General features: G+C 44.9%; 1 pseudogene; it reads left to right on the forward strand.

Annotated features, from left to right (window-relative positions):
* Positions 1 to 29: 29 nt before the first annotated feature.
* On the forward strand, positions 30 to 27,645 carry LOC105103358 (peptidyl-prolyl cis-trans isomerase E-like; annotated as a pseudogene).
* The last annotated feature ends 270 nt before the right edge of the window (positions 27,646 to 27,915 follow it).

The following is a 27,915-nucleotide window of genomic DNA, read 5'->3' on the forward strand; positions in this document are numbered from 1 at the left end:
TTGTCTATAAATCCCAGTTTTCACTGGAAGTTTTTTTTTGGATGTAAATAGGGTCAGACGAAGTTCTGTATAGCTTATTTTTTTCTGATGGTTATAAGCAGATTATTTTGGGTTAGCAAGATGTGCAGAACTGTCCCGTTGCATTCTATTATGGGAGGACGTTCATATTGGGAACGGAAGTCTAGTACAATCAGAGCAGACCTTGGGTCTGGCACTGGGTGCAGGGTGTGGTTGGCGTGTATTCCAAGGACATATAGTGAGATACGCAGAACCTGGCCCTCCTTTCTTGGACTGTGTTATTTCAGGTTTGCCAGTCCCATCTCCTCCGATCAGTTTATCCTGCACACAGGTCCACTTGCCCAGATTCTGCAACTGAGATTCCCACAAGCAGTGGGAAAAGGCTCTAGAGATAGGTGTGAGTGGCTGAAGTCGTCAGCTGTAACCTAGCCAAGGTCAGCAACTCTATTTGCCCTCCCTGTCCTCCAGTAACACTTTGCCCTTCCTTGAAGCTTGGCAATCTTAGGATCTTCCCCAGGTGGTCCCCTTCCCTGGGTTGTTCCTTCCTGGTTCAGCCTCTTGGCAGGCTACCCCTTTTCCTTAAGGTTTGGTCTCACCTTAAATAACTGATCTAAAGTTCCAGTCTAAGGTAGGATCCCCTGTTTCCTGAGGTCTGCAGTTAATGTGTGTTTGTCTTTTCCATTAATCAAACTGCCCCTCCAAACCTAGCTCTATGGGTCCTGGGCATGCAGGAGCCTCAGCTCCTGGGAAAAGGGGCACGGATGGGGCCTGGGTACCACTTCCAGGAAGAGCCGGGAAACAAGATGGCTGCCACCAAGAGGGTGCTCAACCTGGGTGAGCTGGCATGCAGGCAAGGCAGGGGTCTTCACAGGCAGGGCTTGACTGAGACAGTTTGAGGGCAGCGTGGACTGGGTGCAGACCTGAGTCCCCAGGCGGCATGCGGCTATCCGGGCTGGGTCTCTCGTGCTTTACCCCCTCAGCTTGTGAACAGTGCCAATGATACAACGGCTTTCCTGGACCTAGCGCTGCCCAGGATATGGACCTCGAGAGGTAGTGAGATCTGTTACTGTGACCTTAGACTGCATCCCAAACTGTCATGTCCATTCATTGGCTAAACTGCAGCTCTGACCCCTTAGGTGAAGGAGCTCCCAGAATAACAGGAATTATGGAACCAGCCTCACTGTGCAGATTGGCGTGCGCTACGATGTGACCGAGACAGGTTTTGTTTGGGAAATGACCACTCCATCCAGAGAGGTGAGGGAAGACTTACAGGAGGTACAGGGGCCAGAGCTAGGTTTGAAAGACCAGGAGTTAAGCAGGTAGCTAAGATGAGAGCAAGGCTGTTGCTTGAATGAATAGCAGAAAGGGCAAAAGCCCAGGGGGTGAAGTAGTCTAGCAACTGGGGGCAAGTAGTTTGCACTGGGGGAACAAGAAGAAAGGGGGCTGAAGAGTTGGGCAGGGCTCAGGTTATGAAGGTCTTACATGCCATGCTGAGACTCCATCCTGTGGTCATTGGTTAAGTCTTGGAGAATACTTAGCAGGACAGTGATACAATCAGATTTTCCCTTTCCGGAGTCCTAGTGGCTATACAGAGGAGAGAGTCTGGAAGCAGTCAGCTCATTTAGGAAGCTGTCAAAATAAGCAGGGGCTAGATGTGAGGTCTGAAGAGGGATGGGGGAGGAGTGTACCTCACAAGTCATTTTGTATACCCAAAATCCCATAGGGACCCCTCCTTCCCCTCCCTGTGGCTTTCTTGCTGACAGGGCGTTGCAGCAGCTGCACCAAGAGTGTGGAGGACATTGATTCAGAAGGCACTTGATGTCTTTGCAGGTTGGCTGGCAGAGGAGGTGGACGACAGAGTCCTTCGTGTTGCTTTTATTCCTTTTGGAGACATCACAGATACTCACATTCCACTGGATTATGAAACAGGTGAGTCTCCTCAGCGTCTCATGTTCAGATGCCTCATGCCAGGAAAGAACTTGGAAAAGCTTTTAAGTCATGTACATTCTGTGTATGGTTGGTATGTATTGAAGTTCAGGAAGATATCACTCTGGGTCAGCATGACTGATCTTGGTGATGGAAGAGGAATGTTATGAGGACAAGGCCAGGATGGTTGTGTTGATAGAGGAAAAATGGGAGGTGTGAGAGGATGGCCGTGTCCCAGGTCCCAGGTGAGTCCCTGCAATGTGCCCCACTAAGTGAGGGTCCTTGGCTTCACACAGGAGAGGATCCAAGAGCAAACCATAGTTGAGTAAAAGATTTACGCAGAGGGGTACACACTCCATAGACACAGTGCAGGCCATCTCAAAAGGCAAGAGAAAGGCCTAGGCGATACACATTCCATAGGCGGATTGCGGGCCATCTTACTCAGAAGGGAGAGCAGTGGCTTCAGAGCATGGGTCAGCCAGGAAAAAGATTGGCGGCAAGGTGTGGGGGTTGTTAGTTTTTATGGGCTTGGTAACTTCATATGCTAATGAGTGGGAGGGTTACTCCCAACTACTTTGGGGAAGGGGCTGGGATCCCTAGGAACTGGGCCATCACCCACTTTTTGACCTTTAATGGTCAGCCTTGAAACTGTCATGGCAACTGTGGGAGTGCCATTTAGCATGCTGCTGTATTTCAGTGGGCATAGATTGAAGCTTGAGGTCTACTGGGAGATGAATTTTCCACTATCTTGGTGCTAATTGCTGTCATTCTTTTAATGGTTGTGCCCTGCCCCCTTCCCTCCTGTCTCAGTGTGACTGTGGGTTGAAATTTACAGAGATCAACAATTTATTGGATCTGAGGAAAGGCTTTCTCTATGTTGGAACCATTTGGGCAGCTTTGATTTCTGATCATTTAATATATAAATTGTGTAGTAAGAGCCAGTAGGAAGATAGAAAAATCTTAAAGGGTCTGGGCGTTGTTTCACACCACCTGCTAGGTAGCTGTACCCCACCAGATCCATTGACCAGACCTCCCTTCTTGACAGCTGTGCTTTTAAGTAGCAGAGGACAGCAGGGAAGCTCAACCTCAAGGTGCCTTGGCTTCAGCTCACCTATGTGAGTTTCCCGTCACGTTTGTGTCACATACACATTTCCATTTGATCCTTGGCAGTTATTTTCTAAGATAGGAGTTTTAGACCCAGCTCTGCCACTAACTTTGTGTGACACTTAAACTCTCTGAGCCTTCGTTTATTCAATGCTTAAATGAAAAGGTAAAATTGGCTTTTTGGCTATTTCACTCCTGAGTTCTGTAAATTAGTGACTCCTGTTGTTTTTGCTCTCCACCAGCTAAGGTAGCTCTTTCCTGAGGACAAGCACTGTGGTCCCTTCTTTAATAGTCACCTAACTCAGTAGTGAAGTCAGTGCTCTGGATGCAGTTGATGCTCTGTTGGAATGAATAACTGACAAATGAACAACTTTTTCTACTTTCTATAAATCTTGTAAACAAAGGTTATCAAAATGCTTGTAAAGTAACTTCAGGCTTCAATTCTGTAATGGTAGAATTGGATACTACAAAGTTTAAAAACTTAGTTCACTATTTAGCTATGTTGGTTTAAAACAAAATGACTAATATTTCTGGAAGCATTGCTGAGTAAATAAAAAAATCTAAAAATTAGATTGGGGTGGGGTGGACAAAAGTTTATTGCAGGGCCAAGCAAGGAGGACAGGTGGCTTATGCTTGAAAAACCTGAACTCCCTGATGGTTTTGGGGGAAGTTTTTATAGGCAGAATTTGGAGTGAGGGCTGCATGGTGTGTGACTTTCTTCTGATTGGTTGGTGCTGAGGTAACAGGGTGGTGCTCCAGGAACCTTGTGTTCAGCCGGAAGTTGCTGTCTTCCACCTGGCTGGGGGTCTTAGTTCCTGCAGAAGAACGCAAAGATATTTTATGTGTGTTCCTTGAGGAGGAACCAGGACCCTGCCCCAGGGCTGCACTCTTGTTTCCTGACTATTCTTCCCTTGTTTTCACATTCCCTCCCTTCCCTGATTAGCAACTGTTTGAATCTGCCCTTTGGACCTCAGGGAAGGTCAAGGAGGCTATGAAGCCTATTTCCTACAAACTAGAGACACTGGACATGAAAGGATTTGTACCAGGGAGGACCACACAGGGTCCTGCTCCATTTTAGTACCCCCTTTTCTTTGATACTCCTCAATCTTAAGAATAGATATTGGACAAGAAAAGGAATAACATTTTGGATAGAGAGGTGTTAATACTCCCCCTTTCTTTCACTTTCCCAAATCTTTCAGGAAATGGGGTGATGATCACTCTGGCTGCTTCCTAATGCAATGGGGCATGATCTTGCCTCAAATGGGGGAAGGGACACCAAATTAGAAATATTCCTGAATTTCAAGTCCTGGATCCCAGTCCTGGATCCAAGTCTAGTATGATTAAGATCTCAATCCCTTGGTCCACCATTTTGGTGCTGCAGACCCAATTAGAAGTAAGAGGAGTGATAAACAAAATAGACAAAATGGACCTCATTCCCTGAGGAATTCAAGAGAATAAGTTGAAACACAGTCTGGACCTGGCACTTTGGGGAGGCTTGTACCCAGAGTACCCATTTGTCTTAAGACTAAGTAAATCTTAACTTCTGATGTGGTTAACATGTACATAACAGGAGCTATTGGCCATGCACTTATGTCTCCCTTTTATTTATTTATTTTTCCTTCTAATGTCTTGATAGAGGAAAAAGTGTGGGGGTAGTGCATGAGAGGATGGCCATGTCCAGGTCTCTGTTGAGTCCCTGGGATATGCCCTGCCAACTGAGGGTCCTTGGCTTCCTGCAGGAAAGAATTCAAGAGTGAGCCGTAGTTGAGTAAAAGATTTATTTAGAGAGATGTACACGCAGGGGAAGGGGTGGTGGTGATTAAAGTGAAGGTAGATACTCCATAGACAGAGTGCGGGCCTCTTGAAAGGCAAGAGAGAGAGGTGATGCATGATGCATGGTATTGCTAGTTTTTATATGCTAACAAGTGAGAGGATTATTCCAGCTGCTTTGGGGAAGGGGCAGGGATTCCCAGGAATTGGGCCAATGCCCACTCTTTGACATTTCATAGTTAGCTTCAGAACTGTCATGGCTCTTGTGGGTGTGTCATTCACAGTGCAAGTACATTACAATGTCTATCATGTCTCAAGATCCACTGGAGGTCAAATCTTCTGCTGTCTTGGGCCTCAGGGTCTATTGAGAATTGACTTTTCTGCCATCTTCGTGCTAATTGCCATGTCATTCTTTTAATGGCTGTGTCCTACCCCCACCCCTTCCCTCCTGTCTCAGTCTGATCTAAAGCAATTTCATTGTCTAAACATTTAATAGACCTTGAAAATATAAGGTTGCAGCTACCAGCTGCCAGCAGACACTGCTTTGAGAATGGCTGGTGGTGTCCCAATTCTGACATAGCTCAGAAAACTCAAGTTTTCAGCAATACAGGAACTTGTCTGAAACCAAATCCACGATGGCCGCCTAGTTTTACCTTGGGTGTCTAACCACAGCTACTCTGTTTTGACTTTCAAATGCATTCCCATCCTCTGTGCCCAAAGCAGATGTACAGTGCATGTTCGAAAGGCTATAAAACAGGCTGCTTTCGTCAGTAAAGTTTAAGTCAAACCATGCAAAAGCCAGAAATCTATCTATGTAGATTTTCCCGTCATTTACCCTTTTGATTGCAAATACTTCAGTAGAAAGCATTGATGATCAAAATACCTGTCCTTTGATGCTGGGGTATTTCAGCTGCCTGCCCTCAGTTCAGATCATGTCCCTGGTGCTGGGACCCCTTTACATCTGCCTAATTTCCGTGTTGGGGGAAAACTATTTAGATATGGTGAACAGGCTCTGAAGTATGTTAATGGAGAAGCATTTTGTAGGCTATACATTTTATCACTCATACTGAGCTGTTACACAAGCATTGTACATGGGCTTTTAGCAGCAGGCTTAAAGCAGGCAGTCTTTGTTGTATATCCTGAGTAGCTGTACTCGGTGACAACTCCATTAGATAGTTCCGTTTCCTCCTCAACATCAGGGCAAAAGTGTGGCTAATACAGTAACTTTCATAAACACAGACTTCAGTTAACAGAACTGGAATTTAATATCTATTGAAATTGATCTTTTTCTCTCTAAAATTATCTTCATCTCCACCAAACACAGCCAAATCAAGACTAATTTATTTACAAAATAAGTCTGGTCAGTGGGCCACATAGGCTCCTTCAAACTGACTCCGGTGTAATTCCTCAGGAAGAGTCTCAGACTAAATTCCTCAAAGGCTTCTCAAGGCTAGGAGAGCCATGCCAAAGGCCTGCCATCAGATTCTGCCTCAGCTAATTCCTCTCTTGTAGAGGTTCCCCAAATAGCAAGATTCCTCCACGTGACAGGAGACAGTCTTTCACATTCACCTGATAAGGCTGCTTGGAACCAAGAGTCTCTAATTTCTGGAGGGACCAGGCAGAGAGAAAAGAAAAATATTTCAGTTTTACCCGCAGAGGTATAATTTACCAAATTGCTGTAAGTCATGAGTAACTTGAGGGGAAGAGCTTTCCTATATCTGGTAAACACAGATCCAAACCAGTAGAAGAGGGTGGGGTAGCTCAGTGGTAGACTGCGTGCTTAGCATGCATGAGGTCCTGGGTTTAATCCCCAGCACCTCTTAAAAATAATAATAAAATATAAAAATGAATAAACCTAATTACCTCCCCCACCAAAAAAAAAAAAACAAAAACAGTAATATTCCTGACCAAAACCTTAAAAATTATAACTATATTAACCAGTTTACTCAGTAACCAATCCTTTTGTTAACTTTTCTTGAAAACATCAGGTTTTTCATTGTTTTTTTTTTAACTTCTTACCCAGTTCAGCACTGTAATCTGCCTTTCTATAAATCTTCTTTAAGATGAAACACTTTTGCAAAGGCATCAGAGTAAAACCATAGCTGTCTGTGAATGACAAAAGACTTCAGGAGGCACAGTTAAAAACCTGATTACAGTGCAGTTGACAAGAAACTGGGCTACTACTGCAGCATACAACATTTTAATAATTTGGATTATGGCTGATAATATTTTACCAGGACATAAGCAGATTTTTAGGAATTCCATATAATTTTTTTGCTTTTTAAATGGCATCTGGATATGGCCTGTTTCTTCCTATTGCCCACATGTTAACTACTCATTTCTGCTGCTGTAGAAAAGCACCAAGGATTTACTTTTGTTGAATCTGAGTTGTCAGAGGTAAAAAATTTTCCCTGCTTGGTTTTTGACTAACGTTGCTGTTGTCATTGGTTACAAAAGGTGCCGCTTCATTTGAGTGGGTGTAGTAGTTTCCTGGGGCTGCCATACAGATTACTACAAACTTTGTGGCTTAAAAAACAGAAATTACAGAAACAGACTCACAGACATAGAGAATAAACTGATGGTTACTAGTGGGTACAGGCGGTGGGAAGGGATAAATTGGGAATTTGAAATTTGCACCTCTTGGGGAGTGATGGAAATGTTAGCTACCTTGATTGTGGTGGTGGTTTCATGGGTGTATACATCTATCAAAATTCATCAAATTGTACATCTGGAATATGTTTGCTGCACAGGAATCATACCATAATAAAGGTGTCAAAAAACAAAACAAAACAAAACAAAACCCAGAAATTTATTCTCGTAGCTTGGGGGCTAGAAGTCTGAAATCACGTTATTGGCAGAGCCGCTCTGAAGGCTCTAGAAGAATCCTTCCTTGACTCTTCCCAGCAATCCTTGGGTTGTTTTGACTTGTAACTGCGTCACTCCAGTCTCTGCCCCAGTCTTCACGTGGCCTTCTCCACTACATGTATCTTCTTGTGTCCTCTCTTTTTTTAAGGACACTAGCATTGGATTTAGGGCCCACCCTAATTCAGTGTGACCTCATCTTAAGTAATTACATCTGTAAAGACTATATTTCTAAATAGGGTGATATTCTGAGGTTTGAGGGGACACTATTCAATCCCCTAGAGTGGCTTGGTGGTGACAGTTGCCATGAAAGTTCTGGTTGAAGGAAGGCCCACTAGGCCTAGCTCAGATTTCCCCTCATGCAGTCAGAATGTAAAAGAAGGTCTTGCAGAGCCCCGAGCCTTTGGGCCTGGCGTTGTCAGTTCCTGCTTCCCGTGTGTGTTCTGTCTCCATAGCCCGAGCACGCATCTTTACACCACCAGCCCTAACAAGCAGTCAGTCCATGCTCTGTCTAGACGCACACAGTCTAGGCAGTAGGAAGGGAACTCACGTCTTTTTTCCCAGGGCTTGTGCTACTGAGTTTTTACCTGAGTGCTAACTACAAGAATTGAACTGCAGGCATCAACTTTTTCCTTGTATTCTTTTGGCAGGATGCTGCAGCAGCTGTCAACAACATGGTATGCTTTTTACTAAAGCTGTTATTTGGAGCTGCTTCATTGTACTTGGGACCCTCGTGTGCATACTCTGTTTCCACTTCCCACAGTTTCAGAGTTATCGAGGAAGCAAAAGTTGCCATTATTTGAAAGTACTCACTAGGAACTGCCTACATACAAAATTAATTCTTATTCAGAAATCCTCCCCATTTAATACTTGCATAAATACCAACCATCTTTACTGGCTAATCTTACCCTGATATTTTTGTATGTACATCAAGGGTCAGCAAACTGCAGTCTATGGGTGAAATTTATTCTGCAGCCTGTGGGCTAAATGGTTTTTACATTTTTAAAGGGTTGTTGGCTGGTGTGGGTGGGGGGGACATGCAGCAGAAACTGTATGTGGCCCACAACACCTAAAATATTTATTATCCAGCCCTTTACAGAAAGTTTGCCAACCTCTAGACTAGGGCAATATACTACAGATAGAGTATAAATTGATTGCAATGTAAAATGGTGAACCTTGCATAAGACGCAAGGTTTTATAAAGTGTATGGAAAGGACTGTGGAAAACTGCTGTAAGTGGCTCTAGTCAAAAAAGTGAGGCTCTTTTGAAGTGCATGCTTAGCATACACGAGGTTCTGGGTTCAATCCCCAGTACAATCAATCAATCAACAAATTCAGTGAGGCTAAAACAAAGTGACGCTCTTTTGTGCCATTGAAAAGTGATGCTCTCATAAAGTTAAACCAGTTAACAGCTGAGGAAGAGAGAACCACAAGGGTTATGACAGGTTGGATGCTTCAGAAGAAAATGATTTGAATTTCTGTTGCTGAATTACACAGTAGTGGGTTAAAAACAACACTATTGTATTGTATTTTTTTCATATATTCATTTTCATATTCTTTTTCATTAAAGGTTATTACGAGATATTGAACATAGTTCCCTGTGCTATACAGAAGAAACTTTTTTGAAAATCTATTTTTATATATAGTGGGTAGCATTTGTAAATCTCAAACTCCCCAATTTATCTCTTCCCACCCCCTCTCCCTGGTAACCATAAGATTGTTTACTACGTCTGCGAGTCTGTTTCTGTTTCGTAGATGAGTTCATAGGGTCTTTTTTTTCTTTTTCTTTTTTTTAAACTATTGTATCATCTTACAGTTCTGGAGGTTAAAAGTCCAAAGTGGGTCTCATTGAGCTAAAATGAAGATTTTGGCAGGGCTGTGTTCCTTCTGGAGGCTCTGGGGGAGGATCTGTTTCTTTGCCTTTCCTGGCTACTAGCGATTGACCACATTCCTTCCATCTTCAAGCCGCCAATGGCAAGCTGAGTTGTTTTCACACTGCATCACTCTGAAAACTCTTCTGTCTCCCTCTTCACATGTAGAGGATTCTTGTGATTACATTGAGCCCATCTGAATAATCCAGGATAATATGCTTCTTTTGAGGTCAGCTGACTCGCAACCTTAATTCTTTCCTGCCACGTAATGTAACATATTCATAGGTTCTGGGGAGTAGGTGGGCATCTTTGGAGCGCCATTAGTGTGCCTACCACAAAACCCTTAAATGTTTTTGCCCTTTTAAAAAATCTTTATGATCAGTCTTCATGACTAAATGTGAAATAAGAATGTTATTTTCATGTTATCATTCAGTTTTTTCTTAATCACTGGAAATAAAATTAGTACTTTATTACAACGTTGTAAAATGACTATAACGCAATAAAAAAAGTTAAATAAAAAATTAGTACTTTATTCATCTTTGTTTCTAAGAACAAGAACATAGCTGTAATTGTAACCTAAATCTTACTGAATTAAGGAATCATTTTTTCTTTTCTTTCTTTTTTATTTTTTTAGTTTTCATGAAACTATGAAAACTAAAAGGACCCAAAACAAACTTAAAAAAAAATCTGTCTACTTACCTTTTCCTAGTATCAGTTATTCTTGGAAAATGAAATATTCCTGTATATCATTCCATGTTCTCTATTCTTTCATCAAACAGCCCCTCAAAAGCCACCAGTACTATTTATTTTTATTTTTATTTTTTGAGGGGGGAGGCCATTAGGTTTTACTTACTTGTTTTATTTTTAGAGGAGGTGCTGGGGATTGAACCCAAGACCCTGTGTATGCTAAGGATGCACTCTACCACTTGAGCTGTATCCTTCCCCGCCATCAATACCATTTTTCTCCAGTTCAGTAGTGATCTCCTCTTTTTAAGGTGGACTCAGGTACTTGGTAACTGCATTTACCCTTTTAATTTCAGAGTCCTGAACTCAAATTCAAAGATCATGCCAGCACAGACCTTCCTGTTGCTGGTGCTAAAAGAAAGGAAGTGTGTGGTGGCTCGGGGGCCTTCTGTGGTGAGCTTTGTGCTTAACTTGCCATTAGGAGTTGCAGGCTCCCAACTTAGAATTAATCATGAGCGAGTCTCAGATTCTCAGAAGTAAATGGAAGGCCGTCAGGTCTTCTTTCAGCCTAACAAGGTTTAAGCAGCTGAGTGGTACTGCAGTCTTTTCAGAATGAACCTGAACTCTTTGAGGGGGACAATTCATGTCGCTTTGGCCAAACCAATGAGAATTAAGGAAGATACCTCGTCCAGACCAGGTATGTGGGGGCAACCATAGATTCCCCATCATGTCCTCAACGTTGGGCCCTGTTGCATTTTTCTCCCTGTCTGACTTCCTGCTGAGGTGGCAGTATGTCCCTGAGTAGAGTGGTGTATTGTAGAGATGAGAATGCAGCACTCCATGGAAATAAAGAGTGAGGTTCTCAGCAAAGCTAGCCTTGTCCCTGTGAAAGTCTTTGCTTTGGGAAGTAGACATAGACCGTGTCCTTCCAGCCTTGACAAGGGCTGGAACGTTCCTTTTGTCCTTTCTCCTTATTCTCACCCACTTCTGCTCTAATTGCTGAACTTAAAGGCCTGGCACTTCCCAGTGACAGCTTTCCTTGCCCTGGGGAGCTCCTAAGAGGTAACTTCTCTGTGGCCTGTGTGTCCATGTTGTATGTCCCCGTAGTGCTGACCAAAGCAGCAAAGAACTGGACATAGCTAATGAGCAATTGACTGATAGCTTGAATTTCTTAACATTTGATTCTTTTCTTTCAGTTTGGTCAAATGATGACTGATTGAAGACATTTTCTGGAAAGACTCTTGAAGAGAATAAAGGGGAGGAAGGGTCAGAGCCTCCCAAAGTGAAAACCTAGGAGGTGAGATTACAGTCTGCCTTCCAGAGAGGCTGGCGCTCCCCACCCAGGACACTCCTGATGTGGGTAGTGGTGGGTGAATTGAATGGAGAGCCTTTGGGTCTTGTTCTTGTGGGGCTCTGGGGTATCCGTTTGTGATGGCTATTGAACAAGGTGGGTGTCTGAGATAGAAAGGACATCACCGGCACCCGTCCTCCCCCTGATCCTTCCCTTTCCCTCACTGACGACTTTGACACCTGGCTCACTGTCTTCCTATTCTGGCCCTGATTCTAGGGAGGCCCTTCTCCCAGTCTGTAGTCAGGTCCAGGGCTCTCCTCGCCTCGGCACGTCCTTCTGCTTCTCAATACACCATCCTGAGCCTTGCTCCTCAGGACAATTCAGGGGCTCCTCCTCCTCCTCTGTCCATCCTTTGTATAGTGGTGTTTCTCTGAGTTCCTTCCTTGGCCCTCACCTCCTCTCTCCACACTGTGCATTTTAGCCACTTTTGTCCATTGTCTGAAGTTACTGCAGCCACTCAGTGTTCTGGTTATTTTATCTCTAGTCCTAGCGCTGACCTCTCTCCCAGTTTCACATATTTCTGCCTGACTGTCTCACAGTCACCAAAAGTAAACAAAGCGTATCCAAGTGGATTTCCACTTTCCTTTCACTCTGGTCTTCTTGTGTGCCCCATCTTAGCTAATTTTGCTGCCTTTTAGTCACCTAACCCGGAAACCTCAGTTTATTAGGCTTCACACCTCATGCATTGTCATATTCTGCTCGTTTTATCTTTTAAGTCTTCCTGGATCTTTCCTCTCCTGTTTCTTCCTGCCACGTTGTCTTGGTTCAGCCTCTGTCATCACTCCTGTGAATAATGAGGGTAGTTTCCTAACTGCCTGCTTCCTCCTGATCGGAGCTGCCAGGAGGAGCCTTCTAAAGCACGGATCTGATAATGATTGCCCTCCGCAAGCATTTTAAGGACCCGTTCATCTGTAGGATTGAGACTAGGCTTCATCAGACACATAGAAGGACTCTCCATGTTCTAACGCTGCTCGTCTCGCCACGTTGTAGCTCCATTTTATATTCTAGGAAACAAGAGTCTGTAGTTACCTACAGATCTCTTGTGTTTTTGCATAAGCAGTTCCTTTGCCTAAGATGCCCTTTCCAACTGATTTTATCTGGCTAACTCCTACTCTCCTTTCATAGCTGAGCTCAGTTGCCACTTTCTTCATGACACTTTTCTGAATCATTTCCTTGAGTGAGAGGGGTCCCTTCTGGGCTTGCATGGCTTCTGGGCTTCCATGAGACCCCCACCCTAGCATTTACTACATTGTTTGGACATTACTTATTTAACAAATTTTAAATATTGCTTGTTCTATGCCAGGCACTAATTACTTTACAAATATTTACTCCTATTGGAAATCCTTTAGGTAAATACTATTATTATGCCCAATTCTACGTGGTAAAACTGGGGCACGGTGAGGTCAAATAACTTTTGGATGTTATACAGCTCAGAAGTGGTGGGGCTGAGGTTTGAACCAAGGCTGTGTGGCTCTAGGATCTGTGTCCTCTCCCAGTTGTGGCTGCTCCCCCCTTACTGGGTAGCCAGTTCTTTAAGGGCAGAGCCCTGTCTGTTTATTTAATAGCCCAGGAGTTGGCCTGATAGCTCCATACCTGTCTGTTGACCTAATCCACATTACAAAGGGGTCAGACTGAGACAACAGTTTTCCTCTGTCAAACAAATGGGAGGGTTTGTAATGAGTGTTTTATTTATTGTCTAAACAGTCTCATCCATCTGGAGCACAAAGCAACGCCCCAACCTCCTCCATTGTCTTCTGAGCACTTAGGCCGTCCCTGCTTCCATCGCAGCCAGCCTGTGGCTGTGCAGGGCTGAGCACAGAGGGGATGGTGCTACAAAGATGGGTCCATTTAACTGGACTAAGGTGGGAGGGCTTGAGGTGGGGTTTGAAGATGTTGAGAGTTGTGTGTTGTGGTCCAGAAAAGTGCCGTTCTGTGACTGCGGGGAGGGTGAAGGTGAAGGTGGCGTGTCTGAGGGAGTGATGCATAACGTGCTCGCGGTCTGGGGCTCCCGCTCGATGGTGCTGAGGTCTCCTGTCCCTAGATGTCCAGCTGGGAGCCGTGGCCGTGGCCTCCGCCTTCTGCAGCCCATCAGGGCCCAAGGCCTCCCCTGTCAGAGCCTTGTTCAGCCTGCTCACTGCAGTGGGGTTCTGGGTGTGGACTCGGAAGAAGACTCGCTCTTCTCCTCGGGGAGTCAGGGAGTTCTCTCTAACCCGGCCATTTCTCCTGCGTCTAGGGAGAGCCCCCTGCCGAATAGGTCCGATCAAACCCTCAGGTGTACGTGGACATCAAGATCGGGAACAAGCCAGCCGGCCGCACCCAGATGCTCCTGCGTTCAGACGTTGTTCCCATGACAGCAGGTGAGCAGGACTCCGTCAGGTCAGTCGGGAAGCTGGTGGCCAAGCAAGGTGGAGAAGAAGCTGTCTGGAATCCTGGGCCCTCGACTGTTTCTGCCTGAGTCCATTTGAGGCATCTTGGATCCCAGGATCTAGTAACAAATGAGGCAGAGCAGGCATTTTTGAAACTATAAAGGCTTAGAACCATTAGAAAGAGTAAGCAGTTGAAAGTTCATAAATTGTTTTAATTACTATCTCATTTGATTTTATTGTATTTTTTTTGGATAATTTTGTTTTGATATATTTTCATATTTACAGATACATAGATTAAGAATTCTACCAGAGTAGTACAAGGAGCTCTCTCATATGTCCTTTATCGATCCATTAATTTACTTTTTTGCCCCTATGCTTTATCACTTCCTTTATATACTACACATTTTTTTTTAACCCCCGTACTAACTGAGAAGAAGTTGAAGACATACATCTTGCCCCTTGACTCCTAAGTTCTTCAGTATGAATTTCCTAAGAACAGGAATATTCCCTTACATAGTCACAATACAGTTACCAAAATCAGGAAATTTAATGTGAGTACAGCACTACTAACTAATCTTCAGGCCATATTCACATTTCATCACTTACCCCAATAACATCCTTTATAGTAATTTTAACAGCTTTTCCTCCCTTACAAGGATTCACGCATTGCATTTAGTGGGTGAGTCGCCTTAGTCATCTTTTATTTGTAACAGTTTCTCAGTTTTTTATTGTCTTCCTCTGTCTTGACACCTTTGAAGAGGACAGACCACTTGTTTTTGTTGTTGTTGTTTGTTTTATGAGAGGGAGGAAATTAGGTTTATTCGCTTATTTATATTTGGAGGAGGTGCTGGGGATTGAACCCAGGACCTGGTGCACACTAAGCATGAGCTCTATACCCAACCCCCAAGACCACTTGTTTTTAAGATGGTTTCTCAGTCTGTCTTTGCCTGGCACTTCCGCATGATTAGATTTAGATTATGTGCTTTGGCAGGAGTACCGCAGAAGAACGTTGATTCCTTGTTAGTGCATCGTATGAGGAAGTACCTGAGGTCAGTTCCAGTATTTGTGATGTTAACTGTGATTACTTGGTTAAAGAGCTCTATGCCAGGTTTCTCCACTGGAAAGTTACTATTTTTCAGGTTATAAACTAAAAGCTAACATTCTCCCTCCTTGCTGTCTCCAGCCCGTCTCCCAGGGGTAACTACTATTGACAGCTGCTGTGTGTTACCTGTTTTCTTAAATATTCATAATGACCATTTTTACTGATAATCCTTTTTTTGGATTTCAATCTGGCTTTTAAATAAAGGAAACTTCATTTAGTTTCCTTTTCAAAAAAATTTTTTTTGGGGGGTAATTGGGTTTATTTATTTATTTTTAATGGAGGTACTGTGGATTGAACCCAGGACCTCGTGCATGCTGAGCATGTGCTCTACCACTGAGCTACACCCTCTCCCTCAATCTAGCTTAAAAAAAAAATACTTAGCAAAGTCATAATTGCACATAGTTTGAAGAAAATTGTTCTATGTTTTGTAATAAACATAACATTCTTCTGTTCCCCCATCATCATAATTTTTCTGCCCTGCCAGAGGCAACATTCTTTTCTTTTAGGTGACTGTTTTGACTTTTAGTGCTGTTATCTCTGAAAAATATTTTCATGCTACTTGAGTTTTCTTAGTTCTCGCTGTTTTAGGTCTGTTTTTTCTGGGGAACAGACTCATGGAGAATTGGATGCTGGAAGTTTATTGGGAAGCGACTTCAGGAACAACTCCTGCAAGGGAGTGAGGGGAGCGATTGGGCAAAGCAAGTACTGAATGGCCTTGCAGTCACACAGAAACTTCAGCTGATCCTAGGGAGAGTTTTGGAGCTTGGATATCCCTTCAGAATATCCGGTTCTGAATTGAGGCCAGGGGGCCAGGCCTTTGTACCCTCACATGGACCAGTCATGAATTCTGGCTGATTCCCAGGAGTAGTGAGGCAGCTGTCTTTGGCCAAGGGCATTTCCTGGGTAGGACTCATCCTGGGGCTGGTAGCATCCAACACTCCTGGGAGGTGAGAGGGTGAGGGTCTTGATCTTGGAGAGGATCGGCAGGCTTAGATCGCATTTACTGCGGTCCACCTCTTGTGCCACTCAGAGCTGCTTGCTTCATGTAATAAATTCACTTCACCTGGGAATGGCTTCTCCAGGACTCTGGGACCAACAGCAGCCACTATACTCCCACTGCTGCTGTTGGTCCCAGGACCACAAATGATATTTGTCATCTCCCTCCTCTGCTACATTCCACATTCCTCCCACTCTCACCTCAGCTGGCTTCTCTGCTTGTCTTCGTAGCTTACCTGATGAGGTGACCTAGACCTTTATCGAAGGGGATTTGAGCTCCTGGTCACTGTGTCCTTCCCAGGCTATGGCTGCCCATCAAAATTGGGCAGGGAAGGACAAGAGAGGCCCCAGTGGGTCCCCCAGGTGCCAAACATATTCTGACCAGCCCTACTGTGTAACAGCAAACCTACTTCCTAAAGACCAGGGTCAAGCATTCCGCCAAGATGATGGCTCCTTTTCTTACCTGCTGTCTCCTGGCACAAGGAGCCTGAGGGGTCACGCAGCAGCATAGCTTAAAGGATTGTAGTTGTCTCCACTGCGAAGGTGTGCTCTCTGGGCGCCAGGCCCTCTAGACCCACAGAGCCTTGAGCTGCAGGGACGGGAAGCAGGGGTGATGGGAAGCAGGGCCACTCCAGCTTCCACCACTTGGCTCCTGGACCCCCAGGGACTTGGCACTCTATAATGATCACTGGTTTAGGGCTATTCTCACAGGGTTTCGTTTCTGATACCCTAATACTGTCCTTCACAGCAGCCTTTCTCCCCCTAATCCAGAATCATGCGTTGTGTTTGTCACGTCAGTTTAGTCTCCTTCAGTCTGGAACTGCCTTTGTCTTTTATGACATTGTCATTTTTAAAGACTCCAGGCCAGTTGTTTTGTAGAGTGTTCCTCATTTGAGTTTGTCTGTTTCCTCATGATTAGATTCAGGCTATTTTTGGCGTTCTTCGGAGTACTCCAGAAGCGGCGTGTCTGTCTCCATGTCACTGGTGGTGGTTTTTCCATTATTGGTGAGGGTTACTTGGGTAAGGTTTTGTCTACCAGTTTTTCTGACTCACAAGTTACCTTTATTCCGTGTGTAATTGATAAGTGACTTTTGGGGAGACACTTTAAGACTTTTCACCCAGTAGTTTTTAGTATGCTTTTGGGGGGGGGGGATTAGGTTTGTTAATTTATCTATTAATTTTTTTATTTTTAATGGAGGTAACGGGAATTAAGCCCAGGACCTTGTGTATGCTAGGCAGACACTACCACTGAGCTATACCCTCCCCCTTAGTATGCTTTTCTCGATTCTAAACTGAATCAGTTATTACTGTGATGGCAATTTTCTATTGTTCCTTCTACATTAAAAAAATTAGCATTTCTACATTTCTTTTAGTTAGCATTCTGCTATAAGTAGGAGCTTTCTCTTCTTCCCTCACCTTTATTCGTTTGTTCTGTGTTCTACTTCCTAAAGACCAGGGTCAAGCATCCCGCCAAGATGATGGCTCCTGTGTTAGTGTGGACTTGTGAGTCTTTTTATTCAGTATGTTCTACTCTCTTACAGTCATTCACTTGTCAGTTGCTCATATTGTCCTAAGTTTGGCCACTGGAGCCCTGTCAAGCCTGCTCCTATATCCGTTTGACACTCGCCATCATTTCTTGAGCGTTTCCTTACTTTCTGGTACAATAACAAGATGCAGGCTTATCTTGTACTCTCTCTGCTCTGACCCTGGAATCAGCCATTTCTCCAAGAAGCTCCTGTTCCTTTTAGTAGGAAATAATAATTAGAATTCAAGATCTGGATCCTGGGTATGTGCGCTGCTTCTGGGATGTCACTGTTTCCAGGCTCTTTCGGCAGTAGGAAGTGTGTGTGTGTGTGTGTTTATTTTTAAATCATGAGTTCATACTGATACTCTAATTTCAGTCTATTACTGCATATTTATATCGCCTTTCTCCCACAGTAAGAGCCTTGGCTCCCAATAACATAAGTATGTTCACTTATTTGCTCAGCCTATAGTATAAAGTAGTTTCAAAATTGCTACAGTCTTACCACTATCAACAAACAATTTCTTTGCGGTTGTTTTTCTTTAGTTTGTAGAGTCTAAATATTGTGTTCAAAAATTCTTAGATTCCGTTTTTTCCTTCTGTATGGTTAATTTATCCATTTAACTTAAATTCTCATTTACTTCTATTTGTATTCAGTTTTAGGGCTTTCCCCTCAGCCTTGCTGATTTAGTTTTATTTTTTTGAATAAACACTGACATGCTTCAGAAGTCAGAACCATACCAAGAGGTGCACATGGAGTTGTGTCACTCCCTCCCTACTCCCTCTGCCCCTTATTCCGCCCACCTCCTGTGAATAACCAATGGCATTAGTTCCTGGGTAAGCCCTGGGTTAGCCCAGAATCCCTGGGTAAGCCTCCTTTTGTTTCCTTTTGCAAAAATGAAAAGATACAGGAATATTTCCAGTTTATTTCTTTCATTCTTTCACAAGATCAAGCACATCTTCTCTTTTGTTTGTTTTTGTTTTTTTGATGGGGGAGGTAATTAGTTTGTCTTCTCTTTTGCACTTTGCTTTTTTTTTTTTACTAAACAACGTATCCTGGAAATCACTCCATATCAGTTCATAGAGCTTTCCTGTTGTTTATAATACTTCACAGGGTGGATGTACCATAGTTTATTCAGAAAGACTCTTAAGTGTGGGCATTATTATATTATTATAACTCTTAGGGTTGTGGGTATTATGTTGCGATTACAAATAATGCTACCGTGTGCATATGGATTTCGTATTGTTGGAGGTATATCTTTAGGTCAATTCCTAGAAATAGGATTGCTGGGTCAAAGGGTAAATGCACAGGAAGCTTTGTTAGATACTGCCAGATTCTCCTCCAAAGAAATATCATTCTGCATTCCCTCCAGTAATGTGTGGGAATACCTGTGTCCCTGGCTTCACTCTCAGACTGTGTTTTCAAACTTTTGAATTTTTGCCAGTCTGATGTGTAAGAAATGGAGTTTCAAAGTAGTTTTAATTTACATTTTTCTTATTATGATTCATGAAGAATATATTTTTTAAACACTTAGGAGGAGGGTATAGCTCAGTGGTAGAGTGCATGCCTAGCATGCACAAGGTTCTGGGTTCAATCCCCAGGACCTACATTAAAAATAAATAAATAAATAAACATTTAATGACTTTTAAAAATCATTTTTTGGGAGAAGTTTTTTGTTATATGTCTTTTGCCACCTTTTCTATTAGGTTCAATCTTTTTTCCTTCCAGTTTTTAAGAGTTTTTCATATTTGAGTGTATTAGATATTCTGTGATATATGTTGCAAATGAATATTTTTCCCAGTTTGTTGTTGCTTTTACTTTGCTTATGGTGTTTTTTTGCCATGCAAAACGTCGTTTATTTTTATGTTGTTGAGTTGTTTTTTTTTTAATTGCACTGGGATTTTGAGTAATGGCTGGAAAATCTTTCCATACACCCAGGTTATAGAAGAATTCAACCTATGTTGTCCTCTAGTACTTGCAGTTTTTCTTCTCTGTACATTTAGATAACTGATCCATTTAGAGTTTATTCTTGCAATGAGTTTGTGAATCCAGCTTCAACTTTTTTCAAATGTTTGTTCATGTCCCAGCACTGTTTTGGAAAATGTCCATCTTTGCCCTAACGATTTTAAGGTGCCGATGAAATACTAAATACTGAATGAAACACTAAATTTCCGTATGTGCCTTGGTCTGTCTCTGGACTGTCTGTTGTGTTCTCCTGATCTCTTCAGTCTGTCTGTATGCCATACCCCTAGTAAACATTTAATTCAGGTAATATGTACTTTTTTAGAGTCTGAGAGCTGGAGGTTTAACTATCCAGTTTCATTTCATATTTTTTAACCCGAGCACCTTTTCCTTTCTGGACCCCAGAGAATTTCCGCTGCCTGTGCACCCACGAGAAGGGCTTTGGCTTCAAGGGGAGCAGCTTCCACCGCATCATCCCCCAGTTCATATGCCAGGGCGGCAACTTCACCGACCACAGTGGCACCGGGGGCAAGTCCATCTACAGGAGGAAGTTTGATGATGAGAACTTTATCCTCAAACACAGGACCAGGTGGGACCTGATCAGCGGGTGGGGACAAGCGGGCCGGGCTGGGGCAGGATGGCTGTGCAGGGCAGTGACGGGCTGTGGTTCTGGCTGAGGGGTGGGGGGTCCGGAGGAGACCCACCCAGTGAGCAGTGTCCAGCCTGGCTAGAGCCTGGCTTCTAAAGGGTTTTGGCTTTTATTTTGGCTTATTCAAGTTCACACTTGCCTCCTTTTAGGAGGAAGAGGCATAGAGCCTGGTCCTGCCACTACGGTGACATGTTGTTATTGTTTTTGTAATTTTTTATTTTGTGTAATTTCAAGCTTACGGACTAGAACAAGGATCCTCCATAATAAACCTTTATATGCATTTTACCCACATTCACCAGTTGTTTACTGGTGACTATCATTCCCCACATATTCTAGTCTCTTTCTGTTTGTATTTATAGATGATGTGTATTTTGGGGAAGCTATTTGAAAGTAAGTTGGAAACTTTATGTACTTTCACCACTAAATACTTAAGTGTGTTATTTCCTAAGAACAAGGGCATTTTTAGAATTACCATAATATAGTTACCAAAATCAGAAAATTCACACTGATAAAATACTGCCATGTACAGTGCATATTCAGACTTCATTGTTGTCACAGTAATGTCCTTTCTGAGGTGTTTGACCTTGAAACGCATCATATGCTCCCACAGTCACGGTCCAGCCACCCCACCCCGCGTCCACACTGCCGTTTGCCTCCTCGTGTCCAGGGATCACCAGCTGAGCTGCCCTCACTCTCGCCCTCCAGCCCCAGGGCCTTTCTCCCGCTCTGTCCTACTGGCCTGGCACAGAGCTCTGTCCGCCGGAGGAAAGCACACGCGTGCTACCCGAGCCCTCCCGTTGAGGAGCCAGGTCCTGGGGGCGCCTTGAGCGCAGCCCAGCCGTCCTCCCGGGTCGCTGGTTGATCCCCTTCCACTGTCTGCGAAGGAAGCTGTCCTTTTCCTCCCTCCTCAGACCTCCAGCCTCGCCCCCATCCCCTCTTCATCTCAGCTGGCGCTCTTGCTTCTTATTTCACTGAGCAATAGTACAATCAGAACTGCTTTGTTCTCCCTCTCTGTTCCCAGCTGAGGCCCATCCCACCCCCCTTCTGAATCCTCCACCTGCCCCCCAGCACCTCCCTTCCCGCCAACTCTCACTCCCAACAGTGTACAACATGCTGCAACTCTGACAACCTTTAAAAAAGAGAACACCTCCCCCTTGAGCCTGTGTTCCCCCTCCAGCTACCACCCCAACGCACTGGTCCCGTTTGAGGTTCATTCCTTAGGAGTTGTGTAGATCATGGCCTCCGTTTCTTTCTTCAGCCCCTCCAGTGAGCCTTTCTTCCCCACCCCACCTTGCTCTTGTTAAAGATGCCAGCAGCCTCCCTCTTACCAGCAGCCAAACCTCAGCCTTTCCACCTCTCAGTGGCCTTTGATACTATGAATCGCGCCCTTTCTGAACCCCTTTTTTCACTTGCTGGCAGGACACCTCCCTCTTCCGTTTTCTTTGCACCTATTGGCTGCTCCTCCGCTGTCTCCTTTCCTGTCTCCTCCTCCCCACCTCCAAGTTATTGGAAGGACTCAAAGCTCAACAACCCTGGTTTTCTTCTCCACCTATACTCACGCTTTACTTAATGGTTCTTAACCCATTAGCCTAGTGCCCACCTCTTAGAACTGATACTTTATCATATGCTGAAATGAAAGTCACTTCCAATACAGCCTTCTAACATACAATTTTTAAAAAAATAGTATTATACCATAATTATAAAGGAAAGTAATTTAGAATAAAATAATATGCATTTCAGTATTCAGATGCTTAGTATATTTAAACACACACACTTCTGCCTGGAGCAGGTTAGCTGTGTAGACTGTCTGACACTGGTGTATCATGTCGCCAGAGTCACAGTAATGTGATTTTCTGAAACACTGAAATCTCATGGTAAGATTCCAACCAAAAAGAAATAGAATATTCCCTCATTGTATATGGTAGGTCCATTTCTGGAAAATTTGGTGCAAACAATAAATTTCTGGATTTACATGTAAAATGGAGTTAGATCATTATAAACAGATTTTTGTCATCAGCATGAATGTTGTCCGGGCATTTGAAAGTCTAAGAGGATTTAGGATAACTCTTCATTAGGAGGGACGTGGCCCACCTGGGACACCTGGATTCCCTGCTCCCTTACTACTATTCCTCTGTTCCCTGCTCCCGTATTACTGACAACCAGAAACATACCTTGAAGTTTCCAAATAGCCTCGAGGGGGCAGTATTACCCTGCTGAGAACCACTGCTCTGTACAGTCCCATCCCATCCCAGGGCTTTCAGTCATGTCTGCTAAAGCTATCTGGCCCACATGTAAATCTCCATGCTGTTCTCCCCTATCTCTGCCCTTGGACTTCCCATCGGTGTCTCAGACCTTTTGTGCCCAAACACGTGCCCAAACCTTTCCTTCCCATCTGCCCTGTTTCTGTCAGTGACCCCACCACCCACCTGGCAGCTTGGTCAGAAACTTAGGACTCGTCCTTGACTCCTCTCCTCTGTCACCTGGATGGCACATCCATCTGTCTTCACCTCCTGGGCCAGCCACTCCTCACCTTCCTCCTCCACAAACAACCTCCTCAAAGCTCGGCTCCCTCTTTCCACTCTTGCCTCTTTCCCCTCACAGTCTAATCTCTGTGAGATGGAGCAATCCTGCTGACATCCCTCCCATGGCCACACCTCATGTAGGATCCGGTCCTGCAGGCCGGCTGACCTGGGTCCTGGCACCCTTCCAACCTCAAGGACTGCGCCGCCCGCCCTGAGCCCCACTGCCGTCTGCTGTTCTTCGGGCACCCAGAGCTCACTCCCCGCAGGGCTGTGGCAGGCAGCTGCCGGCTCTTCCTCCAGCACCCACAGGCTTTATTCACCGCTCACTTCCTTTAGGTGTCACGTACAGGTCACCTTGTCCAGGAGGTCTGCCCTGACCTGACTCTCTAAAATGGGCTTTCCTACCATCTCCCTCTTCTTTTTAATTAGCTCCATGTTTCTTCATATACTATCTGAAAACATATTATAAATTTACTCTTTTACTTACTTATTTTCTGTCTCCCTTCTGAGAATGTCAGCCTCACGAGGGCAGGACTTACTCTTGCCTGTTCAGCATTGTATTCTGGAACAGTGTCTGACATGTAATAAACATTTGAATATTTAAATATTTAGAACAGTTGTTCACAGGGCTGATCCATTATGTGTCAGCACCCTGATCAACTCCGGCCTGAAAGAGGGGTGGGCCACAGTCCCCGTGTGAAGGGAGCACAGGCCCAGCCATGAGGGGAGGGGTTCCTTGCTGCCGCAGACAAGCTGCAGCTCCTCGTGCTAGCCCCCTCCGCCCCTGCCAGACTGGGCCTTTCAGACTAAACTCAGGTGTCACTTCCTCCAGAAAGGCTTCCATGATACTGTCACTAGAGAGAGAGTGGGGGGGGGGGGGGGGAACGGCCTCTGGTGCTCTCATTTGCTGAGCAAATGTCTGTGCCACTAGGTTTCACTCACTATTTCAGAGCATAATTCTCCATTTGTTAAAATAACAGTTTCATTGAGGTAGAATTCACATACCATTCAGTTCACCCATTTAAAGTATATGTTTCAATGGTTTTTAATGTATTCACAATGTTATGTAGTCATCACCACATACAATTTTAGAATGTTTTTATTGCCCCCAAAAGAAACTCCACACCCTTTGGCAGTCACTTTCTATCCCCTTGTCCCTCAGCCCCAGGCAAACACTAATCTGCTTTCTGTCTTTATGGATTTTGCCTATTCTGAACATTTAAGATAAATAAGGGGGAGGGTATATATATATAAAATACAGTATATAGGCTATTGTGATTGGCTTCTTTCACTTAGCATAATATTTTTAAAAAGTTCATGTACAATGTAGCATGCGTCAATATTTCATTCTTTTTATTGCCAATTAATATTCCATTATATGTATATGCCACAATTTACTTGTTTATTCATAAGTTGATAGACATTTGGGCTGTTTCTCCTTTTTGGCTATTATGATGCTGCTATGAACATTGATATATAAGTTTTTGTATGGATGTATGTTTTTATTTCTCTTGAGTATCTGCCTAGAATTGGGATTGCCTGAGCATGATAACCATTTTGAAGAACTGCCAGACTGTTTTCCAAAGTGGTCACACCACTTTGCATTCAACGTTATTTTGGCTCTTCTGGAGCTCTAGCATTTACATGTGAATTTGAGATAAGCTTTCAATTTCTACGAAAAAGCCAGCTGGGATTTAGATAGAGATTACATTGAATCTGTAGATCAATTTGGGAAGTGTTGCCATCTTAACAATGTTAAGTCTTCCAATCCATGAACATAGGATGTCTTTCCATTTGTTTAGATCTTTTAAAATCTCTTTCAGTATGTTTTATAGTTATCAGGGTATATGTTTTATACTTCTTTTGAATTTATACCTAAGTATTTTATTCTTTTTTGATACTATTGTAAATGAACTTGTTTTCTTGATTTCATTTGCAGGTTATTCATTGCTAGTATATAGAAATATGATTAATTTCATATAGAAATCTTGTGTCCTGCAGCCCTAGTGAATGTATTTATTAGTTCTAATAATTTTCTAGTGTATTCCTTAGGGTTTTCTAAGATTATGTCATATGCAAATAGAGATAGCTTTACATTTTCCTTCCCCATTGTATGCCTTCTCTTTTTTTGGTGTGAGGAAGCTAGTTGCTGTGGCTGGAATCCCTAGAATAATGTTGAATACAAGTGGCAAAGGCAAACATCTTTGTCTTATTCCTGATTTTAGGGAGGAAACATCTAGTGTTTTACCTTTTTTTTTTTTGTAGATACAGATATTATCAGACTGACGAAGTTCCCTCTTATTCCTAGTTTGTTGGATGTTTTTATCTTGAAAAGGTGTTGGATTTTTTCCTGCATCTATTGAGATGATAATGTGCATTTTTTCCTTTATTCTATTGATATGGTTTATTACATTGGTTTTGGGATATTAAACTCACCTTGCATTCCTGAGATGAATCCACAGTTAACTTGTGAGTAACTCGTCCACTAGACTGTGGGCTCCACCATGGCTAGGAACAGAAATATTTGTTGAATGAAAGAATGAAAAGACAAACCAGTATAAAATGATTGAAACAACCCTGCTCAGCATTTCATTGACTATCAACTGAGTGGAAGACAAAATTCTTTATGTCCCAGAGTCTGAGCCTGCCTGACTGAAAGGCTGACAACAGTCTGCACAGATGTCCTCTGAGGGCCAGGAGCCGACCTGGTCGTTCTCTTCCCCAGGCCTGCTCTCCATGGCCAACTCTGGCCCAGACACCAACAGCTCCCTATTCTTCCTGACGTGTGGCAAGACAGATTGGCTGGACGGCAAGCACGTGGTGTTTGGGGAGGTGACAGAAGGCCTGGACGTCTTGCGTCAGATTGAGGTGGGTGGCCGCCCCGGCCCTGGGTGCACAGCTGTGTGGGAGAGCAGGAGCGGGGGCTCTGTGGCCTTGGCTGCTGCCGCTCTGGATGGGCATGGGCAGGGGGACCGGGTATCCCTGAGCCGCCCTTTACTGTCATCCTCCCTCCCCTGATCCCTCCTCTTCTGTTCCGCCCACGAAGGCCCAGGGCAGCAAGGACTGGAAGCCCAAGCAGAAGGTGATCATCTCCGACTGTGGGGAGTACGTGTGAGAGGTCGGGCTGTCAGCCCCGGGGAACTGGCACCCGAGGGGTCCTGTTTGCAGCAAGCAGGGCTTTGTGTCCTGGCCCTTCCTCAGGGTCAGTGTGGGGCAACTCCTCTGCAGGCGCGGCCTGGCCTTGCTCTGCCTCTTCCCCAGGTGTGGCCGTGGGCCCGGGTGCTGCCCTCCCCACCACAGACGACTGTGCACGGCCTTTGCTGCCAGGGCCCCTCCTGCGCCCACCAGTGTGGCTCCTGGACGTTTCTCCTGGTAAAATGAACCCCAGTTCCTGCACTGCTGCCTGCCAGCCAGGTCCAGGCGCTTTCGGAGGTTGCAGCTGTGACTGGGCTGTCCTGCTGCCAGAGACCATAGTGCCACCTGGGCCGCTTCCCTCCCCTCCGGGCTGTCCCTGAGGGCCAGTCCTTGCCAGACCACTGCAGGGTCTTCTCTCTCACCTGCTACCAGGCAGGCGAGGTGGGTTAGCCAGGCTCCCCTCCCGCCCTCACACCTGCTAGTCTTGAGTCTAGTGGGCACCCGTCATCAGTCTCGGAGACCCACTCACTCATCGTTCATGCACTGAACCCCTAGTCAGAACTGTATCACGGCAGAGGGCCCAGGGCCCTTCTTTTGCCAGACCCTGTGCTTGGTGCTTGGAGACATAAGAAAGCAGAATTGGTTCCCTACCCTGTCCCCAGTCCCACCTGGAAACTGAACTCTGATGCCCTGTTTATCACCTGCTGTAGGTCGCCTCTCATCCCACACCAGTGTTTGGTCGGCCAGGCCGCCTCACAGCAGCTCTCATGCTGAGGCTGAGCCCCATCAGTCACTTGGTCACCAGAAATCTCCTCTGGGACTGCCACCTGCTCCCCTGCCGCCTGCCAGTGACTGACTGGCACTTGGATCAAGTCTCGACATTCAGAAACTCCCGGGCTGGGCTGGTTCTCTCAGGCCATGTTCTCTTTTTGGGTTGAGATCAGGTTGCACCTGGAGGGAGTGGGGACAGCCTGCTGACCCGGCCCAGTGACCCCAGGCCAGTTCCTACGGAGGGATGGATGCCAGCCTGGCTCTTGGCCTTCAGGTAGGGCTTCTTCCCCTTCGGTTGGCTGGGGCCTGCTCCCATGGCTGGGCCCGACTACCTGCAGTTTTCCCAGCAGGGACCCTCCCTACTCAACATCGGTGTCCCTGTCACTGGTGGTATGTTGTGTCGGAACGGGCAGCAGTGAGGCCACTGGGGTGTGATGTCCAAGAGACGAGAGGATGTGTGTTACGAAGCATGCTGGCCCTAGGGATGACTGGGGAGGGGAGCAGGCTGGCCTGAGGCCCAGGAGGGAGGACTGGTCAGGAAAACCCTGTGAAACAAGGTGGGGTGAATCTTGTCACTTATTGTGCTTCCTGGATTGCCCTGGGAAGGCGGGACCAGCGGACTGGCCAGAGCCTAGTCGGGGGAATCATCAGGTGGTGACTGCTCACCCTGTCCTGTGCAAGGGCTTCCCCAGAAATGAGCCCATGGTGATTACCCATGACCCTTATACAGGTGGTGACCTGCGCCTCAGGTGAGGTGTCTGGTCCTGGGATTCTGGGCCAATGGCCAACCTGGTGGCTGTGCCCCTGGCTACCTGTCTTCCTGACGCTGGGCAGTGCTGCAGGGACACAGGGTCAGAGAGCCCCCCACCCGCCCTCCAGGGAAGGAATAGTGAGCCCTGGCTTGTAAGTGACAAAACTGAGGCAGAAGTCAGGGGATGGAATGCTAATGCAAATTATGTTTCCAAAGAACATTTAATAACCGAAACATTCAAAATATATCATAGACTGAATAAATCAGGTCCCCAAGCAGTGCACAGCGTATGATCCTAACTTTGTAAAATACCCATGTATTATATATAAAGACAGATATGTATGTCATTTGCCAAGGCAAAAAGACTAGAAGGATTAATAATGGTTATTTCTATGTGGTGGGATTATGTGTATTTGGATTCTGTTTTTTATTTTCAGAAATGTCCCTAGCACACATGTGATACTTTCTTAAGTGAGAAAAACTTTTTTGTAAAGATTGGCCAAGTGCTTGCTCGACGCTTCCCAGTAAAAAGAGAAGCCCCAGAAGGTTTCAC

Source organism: Camelus dromedarius, chromosome 14 (assembly GCF_036321535.1).
Source record: "Camelus dromedarius isolate mCamDro1 chromosome 14, mCamDro1.pat, whole genome shotgun sequence".
Taxonomy (NCBI): Eukaryota; Metazoa; Chordata; class Mammalia; order Artiodactyla; family Camelidae; genus Camelus; species Camelus dromedarius.